This window comes from Neoarius graeffei, chromosome 18 (genome assembly GCF_027579695.1).
Source record: "Neoarius graeffei isolate fNeoGra1 chromosome 18, fNeoGra1.pri, whole genome shotgun sequence".
Taxonomy (NCBI): domain Eukaryota; kingdom Metazoa; phylum Chordata; class Actinopteri; order Siluriformes; family Ariidae; genus Neoarius; species Neoarius graeffei.
The window spans coordinates 44,689,678-44,704,284 of record NC_083586.1 but is presented as its reverse complement, the minus strand read 5'-3'; the positions used below and the strand labels follow the sequence as shown (position 1 = coordinate 44,704,284).

General features: G+C 38.5%; 1 protein-coding gene across 4 annotated transcripts in view; it reads right to left on the bottom strand.

Moving 5' to 3' along the window:
- pnpla6 (patatin-like phospholipase domain containing 6) overlaps nucleotides 1-13,492 on the bottom strand; it is a 122,407-nt gene extending 108,915 nt beyond the window's left edge. For 3 of the 4 annotated variants that reach the window (XM_060898878.1, XM_060898877.1, XM_060898879.1), the window contains exon 1: nucleotides 13,420-13,490. The gene's annotated coding sequence lies outside the window, so the exon portion shown is untranslated. Of the gene's footprint in view, nucleotides 1-13,419 lie in introns of all 4 variants that reach the window. The other variant, XM_060898880.1, reaches the window with a different exon arrangement.
- Between the last annotated feature and the right edge of the window lie 1,115 nt (nucleotides 13,493-14,607).

Genomic DNA, 14,607 nt, shown 5'->3' with positions numbered 1-14,607 from the left:
ATAACCAGTGGTTAATATTATCATATGAAGTTACTATTATATTTGTAACTATGCGATTTTGAACCCTTTATATCATTTTTACAATAAGTCACAAGACACAAGAGACACATGTCCTATACATCATCTACTTCAAAATTACAGTTATTGCATTTTCAGTTTATTAAACTTTGGCGATCTCACTGTATGAATAGATACCCGTTTATTTAAAGGGGCCAACTAGCTCATTCAGAAAATGTTTCAACTCCCTACATCTGCAGTACACTTTAGTTGAAAATAAGACCCCTTTTATGTTCATTTCATCTACTTATACCTTGAATATCTGTTGGCACTTATAAGGCCAACTTATCATTTTCACCATTACCGTTATCCATTTTATGAACTTTCCGTTATCCATTTTATCCATTTTTTCCGTTATCCATCCACATCATTCCTGTTGTATTTTATAACGTGTCTAACAGTGTTCATTAAGTTTATTCAGTTGCTAGCGTTGCCTGCAGACCAGGCGATGACACTTTGGATCCTGAAGGTCCCGGAGACGTTATGTCTGGGCTTTCAGTTTCTTCCCCGCGGTCGGTCCGCTTCAACCACTTAAGCATTTTTGTTCTGGCAAGAGTCGGCGCAGCGTGTGCGGTAGCAATTCCATTCCAAGTCCATATAATGCGGACTCCGGCCGAAGATTCTAGAACAGAATGCGCTGCTCTGTAGCCTACGGATGCAGGTGCATCGAAAGTGTAGCTACTATGTATTTTTCGCTGTTAACATTTTAAAATTAAAATTGACAAATTAGGTGAATGTCTACGCATGTGTTACGGCTTTGTAAATAATATTAATGTAGAACTTTTTTCTAGATCTATTTTTTTCCATTGTCCCGGGATTGTCCCAGATATAATAATTTTGTGTCCCGATGACATTTTTTATGGTCCCCGGGACGTCGGGACACCGTTAGTTTCGAGCGCTGTTTGTAGGGTTAAAGATTATGATTGTGGGGAAAAAAGAGTAAGGTAAAAACAATGAATTCATACAGTGGTGCTTGAAAGTTTGTGAACCCTTTAGAATTTTCTATATTTCTGCATAAATATGACCTAAAACATCATCAGATTTTCACACAAGTCCGAAAAGTAGATAAAGAGAACCCAGTTAAACAAATGAGACAAGAATATTATACTTGGTCATTTATTTATTGAGGAAAATGATCCAATATTACATATCTGTGAGTGGCAAAAGTATGTGAACCTCTAGGATTAGCAGTTAATTTGAAGGTGAAATTAGAGTCAGGTGTTTTCAATCAGTGGGATGACAATCAGGTGTGAGTGGGCACCCTGTTTTATTTAAAGAACAGGGATCTATCAAAGTCTGATCTTCACAACACATGTTTGTGGAAGTGTATCATGGCACGAACAAAGGAGATTTCTGAGGACCTCAGAAAAAGCATTGTTGATGCTCATCAGGCTGGAAAAGGTTACAAAACCATCTCTAAAGAGTTTGGACTCCACCAATCCACAGTCAGACAGACTGGGTACGAATGGAGGAAATTCAAGATCATTGTTACCCTCCCCAGGAGTGGTCGACCAACAAAGATCACTCCAAGAGCAAGGCGTATAATAGTCAGTGATGTCACAAAGGACCCCAGGGTAACTTCTAAGCAACTGAAGGCTTCTCTCACATTGGCTAATGTTCATGTTCATGAGTCCACCATTAGGAGAACACTGAACAACAATGGTGTGCATGGCAGGGTTGCAAGAAGAAAACCACTGCTCCAAAAAGAACATTGCTGCTCGTCTGCAGTTTACTAAAGATCACGTGGACAAGCCAGAAGGCTATTGGAAAAATGTTTTGTGGACAGATGAGACCAAAATACAACTTTTTGGTTTAAATGAGAAGTGTTATGTTTGGAGAAAAGAAAACACTGCATTCCAGCATAAGAACCTTATCCCATCTGTGAAACATGGTGGTGGTAGTATCATGGTTTGGGCCTGTTTTGCTGCATCTGGGCCAGGACGGCTTTCCATCATTGATGGAACAATGAATTCTGAATTATACCAGCGAATTCTAAAGGAAAATGTCAGGACATTCGTCCATGAACTGAATCTGAAGAGAAGGTGGCTCATGCAGCAAGACAACGACCCTAAGCACACAAGTTGTTCTACCAAAGAATGGTTAAAGAAGAATAAAGTTAATGTTTTGGAATGGCCAAGTCAAAGTCCTGACCTTAATCCAATCGAAATGTTGTGGAAGGACCTGAAGCGAGCAGTTCATGTGAGGAAACCCACCAACATCCCAGAGTTGAAGCTGTTCTGTACGGAGGAATGGGCTAAAATTCCTCCAAGCCAGTGTGCAGGACTGATCAACAGTTACCGCAAATGTTTAGTTGCAGTTATTGCTGCACAAGGGGGTCACACCAGATCCTGAAAGCAAAGGTTCACATACTTTTGCCATTCACAGACTGGATCATTTTCCTCAAGAAATAAATGACCAAGTATAATATTTTTGTCTCATTTGTTTAACTGGGTTCTCTTTATCTACTTTTAGGACTTGTGTGAAAATCTGATGATGTTTTAGGTCATATTTATGCAGAAATATAGAAAATTCTAAAAGGTTCACAAACTTTCAAGCACCACTGTAGTATTTATTATAATTCATGTATTAGCTCTTAATTGGCTAGAACACACAGTATTTATATTGATTAAAAACATTGTGGAGTTAACAAACCACTGAAATTAAACTTAAGGTGCTGAGTACCAAAAAGCACAACATTTGTAGATTCTCAAAGAACAAATAGGCAACATGACCAGCAACATTATAAAATGTTTTAAAGCATTCATAGTATTATTATAATTCATGTATTAACTCTTAATTGGCTAGAACACCATATCTGTATTTATTAAAAACATTGTGGAGTAGCAAACCACTGAAATTAAACTTAAGGTAGATATAGTAGATGTGCATTTGCACTGTCATCCATATCCTAACAAGTTAAGTTGTGAGCAGCTGGTCTACCGGACAGACTCGTGTTTCCAAGTCCCAGCCAGGGCCAGGGAGGCAGGGCACTAGGCACGCGCCAGGAAGATCATCAAAGGATAGAGCGCAACGCGTTCTAGAACGCAACGCTTCGCGGTGCGGAGTTCGCATTGCATGCCAAAAAACATCGAGCCATAGACTCTTTATTGTAGATTACTAGTGTGCAGCACAGATCTGCAGTGTCCCTACAAAACGTTATTCTAGAACTCTGCTCTTCCAGTCTGGCAAGTCGATATTATATAATTCCGCTCATCGTCTCTAAAAGGAGGACAAATGTGCGTCCGGCTTGATGCTGCGCTGGACGCCGGACAAGACATTGAAAAGACGGACAGTCCGGCCTAAAGCCGGACGTCTGGCCACCCTAGAGAGAGAGTGTGTGTGAGAGAAAGTGTGAGTGTGAGAGAGAGTGAGAAAGAAATTGTGTGTGAGAGAGAGAGAGAAAGTGTGAGTGTGTGAGAGAGAGAAAGTGTGAGTGTGAGAGAGAGAGAAAGTGTGTGTGTGAGAGAAAATGTGAGACAGTGAGTGTGTGTGAGAGAGAGAGAGAACACGTGTGTGAGAAAGAGAACGTGTGTGTGTGTGTGAGAGAGAGAGAGAGAAAAAATGTGCGTGTGTGTGAGAGAGAGAGAAAAAATGTGTGTGTGTGTGTGTGTGTGTGTGTGTGTGTGTGTGTGTGTGTGTGTGTGTGTGTGTGAGAGAGAGAGAGAGAAAGCATGTGAGAGTAGGCCTGTCGCAATATTTGATATACCAACTTATCGTACGGTAAATGAAAATGAACTCGGTAATGTTTTTTCCGTGATTTTGGCATTTACGCGCTGTACAGCTACACAGGGAAGTTGCCAGAGTATTAGCTTGACCCACTGACTGAATAAAACCCCGCACTGTTTTCTGTCGTCTCACGCGGCTCTCTGTCAGAGGCGGGGCCTCCCAGCATGCAACAGTTATCCAGCCAGGGGATCCACTGAATGGGGAAAAGACAACACGTTGCTCCGTTCTACAGACCATAGGTGTAGAATTGGGTATGGATGGTATGGACGTGTCCCTACAATATCAAACAACGGCTGATATGTCCCTACCAATATTTCTGATTGAAGAAAAAAAAAAATCACGCTCAGTGCGCGGTACACAAATGGCTACTGCAGGTTTCCACTGGGCGAAACCACGCAAAATTCGCTCATGAATATTTGCTCTGGGGGCGTGGTCACGAAAACAGCATGCTAATTGACATGGTAGCCGAACTGCAAGTGCGGTTGCAGTGCAGTGAGCGGCTGCTAGCTAGCAAACTGTCCTTGACGAATGTAACGTCAGATTATCTCGTAAAACGAATCAGTTAACAACAGTTCGTATTCAGTGCGTAAAAACAACAACATACGAATATGACTGTTTTCTAAGTTTGTGTGGCATGTAAATAACAATCCGACTTGATACCGACAACAACCGGTGTTCATTAAGGTCACAAAGGCATTATTAAATCATATCAAATTGTGCTAATGTTGGCTAATATTGCACCGAGCCTTGCTTGTGAAGTGCCTGCAAACTTTAGCAGCCCGCTAACCCTGAATTTGAAGTGCTTCAGTTAAGACCTGCAGAACCCTGACCAAGTTCGGGTAACATGACACATGTAAACAACAACCACCCGATGGTGATGTGGACATTAAAAGGTGTCTGGGCCACAAACAATCAAATAAAACATTTTCACGTAATAAGCATAACAGCCTCTGCCTTCTTGATCAGAAATTTTTGGTTACTCCCGCCTCTCTTTTGAAAACATCACACAGCGAGTACACACGTACTCTGAACTGATTGGTTTTCGAGAGGGTTCATTTGAAAGCGGTCGGCTAAAAATTTTCTCTGGAGAACCCTATCCCTCCCCCCTCTCGGCTCAAGAAGACAACAAAAGGGCAATAATATAACAGCAACCAATCAGAATTCAGATACATTCTGTTGCCAAGTAAAATTTTAACCTTTCAACATGTCAAAAAGAGTTCTAGAGCCCTTGTCCTGTTTTACCGTTAGATCAATCACATATCAGCTTAACCTAGCATTCTAAAACTAGTGAAAGATCCCACAGAAGAGAGCCGACTCCCCCTGCCAGCCTCATGGAACGCAGTGTTTAAGGCTCCGTATATGTTTTACTTCCATTTATGAGGGAAAGGAACATACACCCTCCCGACAGTCAATGCGTTATTCGCTTGTAAAACTATTTGCAAATTGGTAGAATGAGTTAATCATCACATGCAAGATTTGCAATTAATCATATGAATTGCATATTATTATTATTCATGAATTACTACAGTTCTGAACTTCAAATTTTAAAAGTCTGGACTTTGGAGAGATGATGGATACTCTTTTGTTGGAACATAGCGGAGCGAAATATTGTGACCCTCTAATGTTGGCCTGAAGTTGGCGCCACTGGGGGTTGGCATTGGGTTTATGTCCCCACCAATGTTAATACCAAGCCTACGCCCTTGCCTCCATGTTATTTCATTCGAATTGCAGCGGTCTCAAAAGTAGCCGGTCACCGGCGGCAAATCGCCGTCTATGGCTTGTTATGCCGCCGGCTATTGTCAGTTGAGTCACAAAATTTAATATTAAATATATCTGACAGCAAAAAAGTTGTGAACGTAAATTACATCCACTACGTCATGTATGTCCGTTGCCGCGTCAACTGTGTTTACATCCTCGACACGAGTGCAGCCATTACTGCCGCCTGTATTGCCAGATTGTGCGTTTTCCCGCCCAATTTGGGCGGTTTTAAGTGCATTTTGGCGGGTTTTGAACATATTTTGGGCTGTAAAACATCAGCAGTATCTGGCAACATATTTTTTTACTTAACCTCCTAGGGCTTAGCGGTCACATGCGTGGACAGCATTTTATGGAAATTCGGAACAAGAATCCACATATGTGGACATACTTTTTCTCTAAAAGTACATTTTATCAAAAGATGATGCTTAGTTTTTATTCTAATCAGGTTCTAATAAGCCCAAATAGCAAAGAGAAATAAAAAATGCATGTAAAAAAACAGCTTGGGCCTTAGGAGGTTAATACAAGAAATTAATGGATGCCAACGTTTTTGCCAAAATGGTATTTTATTTTCCATTGTTTAGGCAGCTTCAGCATCATACTGTGAGATTCTGTTCAATTTTTTTTTCTTCTATGAAGCCTGAGCCATTTATTTTATTAGTTTATAATTATTGTTTAATTTAGTCTTCAGGAGAGACTGCCTGCACACAGTACTAGTATTAATAGTTTTTTTTTCTTACATGAAAGCTGAGGCATTTATATTATATTTTAAAGTAACTTCATGTTGTGCTGTGAGGTTCTCTGCACTTTAACTTTTGAACCAACAGGAGCATTTGGATAAGTAAAGCCTATTTTTCTGCATTTTTGTAGTCCTGGTAATCTTTTATATTGGTAAAGTTGTTTATAGGACCATTTCTCAGTGTCTGTTTTTTTAATCAATAGTTTTTCAGTAATAACTTAATATTTAACATATCACTCAATTTTAAACAACCCCCGCGCCTCCCCCATAGTCTCCAAGATTTCTGTGGGAAACACTGGCGTGCGTAACAATGCTAATCAAGCTTAAGCTAGACGACCCGCCTCAAATACCCGTCCCGGGTAAATGTTATCCCAATTTTAGATGGCCTGTTCCAAACCATCCTGCCCCATGAAAAATTCGCACTTGCATATCTCTCTCTATATCTATCTATCTATCTATCTATCTATCTATCTATATTATATCTATCCCTGCACGCTTTGCGTGCATTATGTCTGCCGCTGGCAGACATTTTACCATTTTGCACCCTGCTGTAAATTATTTGTACCCTGCTATTCTCCCAAACTTTGAAGCCCCTGGAATTGTTGTTACTTTTACCCAAATGACAGCTGGTAATACGTTGTTACTTTGCACTTTTTGTTTTTCTGGGTACTAATCTTTGAGAAAGGGCGGCACGGTGGTGTAGTGGTTAGCGCTGTCGCCTCACAGCAAGAAGGTCCAGGTTCGAGCCCCGTGGCCGGTGAGGGCCTTTCTGTGCGGAGTTTGCATGTTCTCCCCGTGTCCGCATGGGTTTCCTCCGGGTGCTCCGGTTTCCCCCACAGTCCAAAGACATGCAGGTTAGGTTAACTAGTGACTCTAAATTGACCGTAGGTGTGAATGTGAATAGTTGTCTGTGCCTATGTGTCAGCCCTGTGATGACCTGGCGACTTGTCCAGGGTGTACCCGGCCTCTCGCCCGTAGTCAGCTAGGATAGGCTCCAGCTTGCCTGCGACCCTGTAGAACAGGATAAAGCGGCTACAGATAATGAGATGAGATGAGATAATCTTTGAGAAACTGGATTGGCAGAATGTTGCCTGTGAAGAACAGAATGTCTTTTTATTACCCTGTCCCAAGTTAATATTAACTTAAATGCAATTTTTAAGAGCCATAGATTGTATTTTATTTATTGTTTTTGTTGTGAGTGGTTTTGTTTGATTGTTTTATTTCTTTAGGTTATGTATTTATGTTTTATGTTCCACTGTTGAATTCAACAAGTTGACTTAATTTAAAAGTTTACTGTTCTTTGAAAGGGTGTATTTGCATGATCATTATTATTTTACTAGTGGCATAAAATTGTCTTGAAGACATCAACAATAATATCTTTTATCGCAATAATTTCTGAGACAATATATCGTCCAACAAAATTTGTTATTGTGACAGGCCTGTGTGTGTGTGAGAGAGAAAAAGTGTGAGAAAGAGAGAGAGAGAGAGAGAGAGAGAGAGAGAGAGTGTGTGTGTGTGTGTGTGAGAGCGCGCGTGCGCGAGAGAGAATGAGAGTGTATGTGCGAGAGAGAGTGTGCGTGTGAGAGAGAGAGAGAATTTGAGTGTGTGTGAGTGAAAGAATGTGAGTGTGAAAAAGTGTGATTGAGTGTGTGTGAGAGAGAAATTGTGTGTGTGAGAGAGAAAGTGTGAGTGAGTGAGAGAGAGAGGTGCTTTTCCTGCACCACTGCGCCTTAAGCCTAGGTCACAACCAGACGTACGATTTTTTGGCCGTGCGATTTTTGGCATTTCCCAAATCACTGCGTTTTTGTTGTTCGTGGAGAAAGACGCACGTTGGCTGCAAGTATGTCTTGCAACCTGAAAAAAATGTAAGCGCCCGTAGAGTTTGTTTGACATGACAAAGAACCTCTGCGGCCAGTCTACGGCTCGAAAATCAGCACATCACACGCGCGCCCTCCGTACGTTTCAAGCGCGCCTTCCGTGTGTTTCTTGCACGTAGGCCGTACGTAGGAGCACGTACAGCCGGTTGTGACCGAGGCTTTACAGAAAGATGCAGACTCACACCGGGAACCTTTGACCTACTGTTAGTGGCACATCCACACTAATCATACAAAACTAATCATACACACATCATACAAAACTAATCATACACACATCATACAAAACTAATCATACACACATCATACAAAACTAAATCATACACACATCATACAAAACTAAATCATACACACATCATACAAAACTAAATCATACACACATCATACAAAACTAAATCATACACACATCATACAAAACTAAATCATACACACATCATACAAAACTAAATCATACACACACACTAATCATACACACACTAATAATCATACAAAACTAATCATACACATACAAAACTAATCATACAAAACTAATCATGCACACACACTAATCATACAAAACTAATCATACGCACACACTAATCATACAGACATCATACAAAACTAATCATACACACACATCATAATCACACACACACGCACACTAATCATACAAAACTAATCATACACACACACTAATCATACAGACATCATACAAAACTAATCATACACACATCATACAAAACTAAATCATACACACATCATACAAAACTAAATCATACACACATCATACAAAACTAAATCATACACACATCATACAAAACTAAATCATACACACATCATACAAAACTAAATCATACACACATCATACAAAACTAAATCATACACACATCATACAAAACTAAATCATACACACACACTAATCATACACACACTAATAATCATACAAAACTAATCATACACATACAAAACTAATCATACAAAACTAATCATGCACACACACTAATCATACAAAACTAATCATACGCACACACTAATCATACAGACATCATACAAAACTAATCATACACACACATCATAATCACACACACACGCACACTAATCATACAAAACTAATCATACACACACACTAATCATACAGACATCATACAAAACTAATCATACACACATCATACAAAACTAAATCATACACACATCATACAAAACTAAATCATACACACATCATACAAAACTAAATCATACACACACTAATCATACACACACTAATAATCATACAAAACTAATCATACACATACAAAACTAATCATACAAAACTAATCATGCACACACACTAATCATACAAAACTAATCATACGCACACACTAATCATACAGACATCATACAAAACTAATCATACACACACACACAAATCATACAAAACTAATCATACACACACTAATCATAATCACACACACATGCACACTAATCATACAAAACTAATCATACACACACGCGCGCACACTAATCATACACACACTAATCATACACATACAAAACTAATCATACACACATACAAAACTAATCATACAAAACTAATCATGCACACACACTAATCATACAAAACTAATCATACGCACACACTAATCATACAGACATCATACAAAACTAATCATACACACACATCATAATCACACACACACGCACACTAATCATACAAAACTAATCATACACACACACTAATCATACAGACATCATACAAAACTAATCATACACACATCATACAAAACTAATCATACACACACACTAATCATACACACATACAAAACTAATCATACAAAACTAATCATACGCACACACTAATCATACACACATCAGACAAAACTAATCATACACACACACTAATCATACACACACACTAATCATACACACACACTAATCATACACACATCATACAAAACTAATCATACACACACACTAATCATACACACACTAATCATACACACACACTAATCATACACACACTAATCATACACACATCATACAAAACTAATCATACACACACACTAATCATACACACACACTAATCATACACACACACTAATCATACACACATCATACAAAACTAATCATACACACACTAATCATACAAAACTAATCATACGCACACACTAATCATACAGACATCATACAAAACTAATCATACACACACACACAAATCATACAAAACTAATCATACACACACTAATCATAATCACACACACATGCACACTAATCATACAAAACTAATCATACACACACGCGCGCACACTAATCATACACACACTAATCATACACATACAAAACTAATCATACACACACAAAACTAATCATACACACATACAAAACTAATCATACAAAACTAATCATGCACACACACTAATCATACAAAACTAATCATACGCACACACTAATCATACAGACATCATACAAAACTAATCATACACACACATCATAATCACACACACACGCACACTAATCATACAAAACTAAATCATACACACACACTAATCATACACACACTAATAATCATACAAAACTAATCATACACATACAAAACTAATCATACAAAACTAATCATGCACACACACTAATCATACAAAACTAATCATACGCACACACTAATCATACAGACATCATACAAAACTAATCATACACACACACACAAATCATACAAAACTAATCATACACACACTAATCATAATCACACACACATGCACACTAATCATACAAAACTAATCATACACACACGCGCGCACACTAATCATACACACACTAATCATACACATACAAAACTAATCATACACACATACAAAACTAATCATACAAAACTAATCATGCACACACACTAATCATACAAAACTAATCATACGCACACACTAATCATACAGACATCATACAAAACTAATCATACACACACATCATAATCACACACACACGCACGCACACTAATCATACAAAACTAATCATACACACACACTAATCATACAGACATCATACAAAACTAATCATACACACATCATACAAAACTAAATCATACACACATCATACAAAACTAAATCATACACACATCATACAAAACTAAATCATACACACACACTAATCATACACACACTAATAATCATACAAAACTAATCATACACATACAAAACTAATCATACAAAACTAATCATGCACACACACTAATCATACAAAACTAATCATACGCACACACTAATCATACAGACATCATACAAAACTAATCATACACACACACACAAATCATACAAAACTAATCATACACACACTAATCATAATCACACACACATGCACACTAATCATACAAAACTAATCATACACACACACGCGCGCACACTAATCATACACACACTAATCATACACATACAAAACTAATCATACACACATACAAAACTAATCATACAAAACTAATCATGCACACACACTAATCATACAAAACTAATCATACGCACACACTAATCATACAGACATCATACAAAACTAATCATACACACACATCATAATCACACACACACGCACACTAATCATACAAAACTAATCATACACACACACTAATCATACAGACATCATACAAAACTAATCATACACACATCATACAAAACTAATCATACACACACACTAATCATACACACATACAAAACTAATCATACAAAACTAATCATACGCACACACTAATCATACACACATCAGACAAAACTAATCATACACACACACTAATCATACACACACACTAATCATACACACATCATACAAAACTAATCATACACACACACTAATCATACACACACACTAATCATACACACACACTAATCATACACACACTAATCATACACACATCATACAAAACTAATCATACACACACACTAATCATACACACACACTAATCATACACACACACTAATCATACACACACACTAATCATACACACATCATACAAAACTAATCATACACACACTAATCATACAAAACTAATCATACGCACACACTAATCATACAGACATCATACAAAACTAATCATACACACACACACAAATCATACAAAACTAATCATACACACACTAATCATAATCACACACACATGCACACTAATCATACAAAACTAATCATACACACACGCGCGCACACTAATCATACACACACTAATCATACACATACAAAACTAATCATACACACATACAAAACTAATCATGCACACACACTAATCATACAAAACTAATCATACGCACACACTAATCATACAGACATCATACAAAACTAATCATACACACACATCATAATCACACACACACGCACACTAATCATACAAAACTAATCATACACACACACTAATCATACAGACATCATACAAAACTAATCATACACACATCATACAAAACTAATCATACACACACACTAATCATACACACATACAAAACTAATCATACAAAACTAATCATACGCACACACTAATCATACACACATCAGACAAAACTAATCATACACACACACTAATCATACACACACTAATCATACACACACTAATCATACACACATCATACAAAACTAATCATACACACACACTAATCATACACACACTAATCATACACACACTAATCATACACACATCATACAAAACTAATCATACACACACACTAATCATACACACATCATACAAAACTAATCATACACACACTAATCATACACACATCATACAAAACTAGTGTCTATTAGCGGATAAACAGCATGACACCGTTACGCGTTAAAATATTTTAGTAACGGATTTAACACATCCGGGAACGTCACAAGTTACCAAGCGCACGCGGGATGCAAGATTTCACCCGGCTATAATCTTAGCTTCTCATTAAATCAATCCGTTATCCATAAAATAAACCGCGATTTAAAAACAACCCCATTCTTTATTTAAACAGGTGTAAATAAATGTATAAATAAACGCACACAGCCTTTTGTTTATATCGGATGTTAGCTTGTCAGGGCATCATCAACAATCCACCGAATCCTAAATAACTCCCTTTTACACACTACATAGGGCACACAAGCCATGAGTTTACATCCCAAAGTAGTGCACTAGTAGACACAGGACAAGCCATTTGGAATACACCCACTCTCATGCACAGACAGCGTTTTCCACCGATCAGCTTGGAATGATTTAGAGTAAAATCTATTTATTTAGAGTCAGTAAAGCACTAATTATAAACATGTAGCTTATATTACATGCGGACAGATGATTAACGGTGGAGAATGTTAAGTTGTTTACCCTACCTGAACCTCGCGTCCTCTGCAGTCAGACAACAACAACTCAATCCCGGAAACGTCCACATGTTACACCCCTCCCACCCAGGGGCGGGACTGGGAGAGTTGACCAATCAGCGACATCTACCGTTCCAATCATTATGAGCTCCCTTCATCAAGTAACGTTTCAATGAAAAGTCAAGCGTACAGTATTTTCAAGTTTACCCAAGTGTTGTTCATTAACAAAGTGTTTTTGGTGTCTGGAGTTTTCTTACAATAGAGCTATGAAGCTGAAGTAGCTAACAAGATGCAGACGTTTAGCTCATCCAAAATCTTTTTCATATATATATATATATATATATATATATATATATATATATATATATATAAAAGTCTGGTCACACCTACACATTCATAGGTTTTTCTGCATGTTGACTATTTTCTATATATCATGCGAGCTGAATGGAATATATCTGATAGACCATGAAAAGGGGCAGCACGGTGGTGTAGTGGTTAGCGCTGTCGCCTCACAGCAAGAAGGTCCTGGGTTCGAGCCCCGTGGCCGGCGAGGGCCTTTCTGTGTGGAGTTTGCATGTTCTCCCCGTGTCCGCGTGGGTTTCCTCCGGGTGCTCCGGTTTCCCCCACAGTCCAAAGACATGCAGGTTAGGTTAACTGGTGACTCTAAATTGACTGTAGGTGTGAGTGTGAATGGTTGTCTGTGTCTGTGTGTCAGCCCTGTGATGACCTGGCGACTTGTCCAGGGTGTACCCCGCCTTTCACCCGTAGTCAGCTGGGATAGGCTCCAGCTTGCCTGTGACCCTGTAGAACAGGATAAAGCAGCGAGAGTCTGCTTTATCCTGTTCTACAGGGCCTGAAAGCTGATGTATGGCATTACTTTGGATTCAAACGTTACGAGGACAGAGACGAACTCGACAGAACAAAAGCAGTGTGCAAACTGTGCCACATAGAGGTAAAATATAGTGGCAATACAACCAATCTCCGCAACCACTTATCCAGGCACCACGCCGACACAGTTTCAGCTAAACCTGCGGCGAATCAAACTGCACTGGAGAAGGCATATGGTGTTAAATTTCCTTCAAATTCTCAGCGTGCCTTGAGCATAACCGAGGGTGTCGGAATATTTATTAGTAAAGACCTACGCCCCTACAGTGTCGTAGAAAATGCTGGATTCAAACTACTGGTGAAGAGACTGGAACC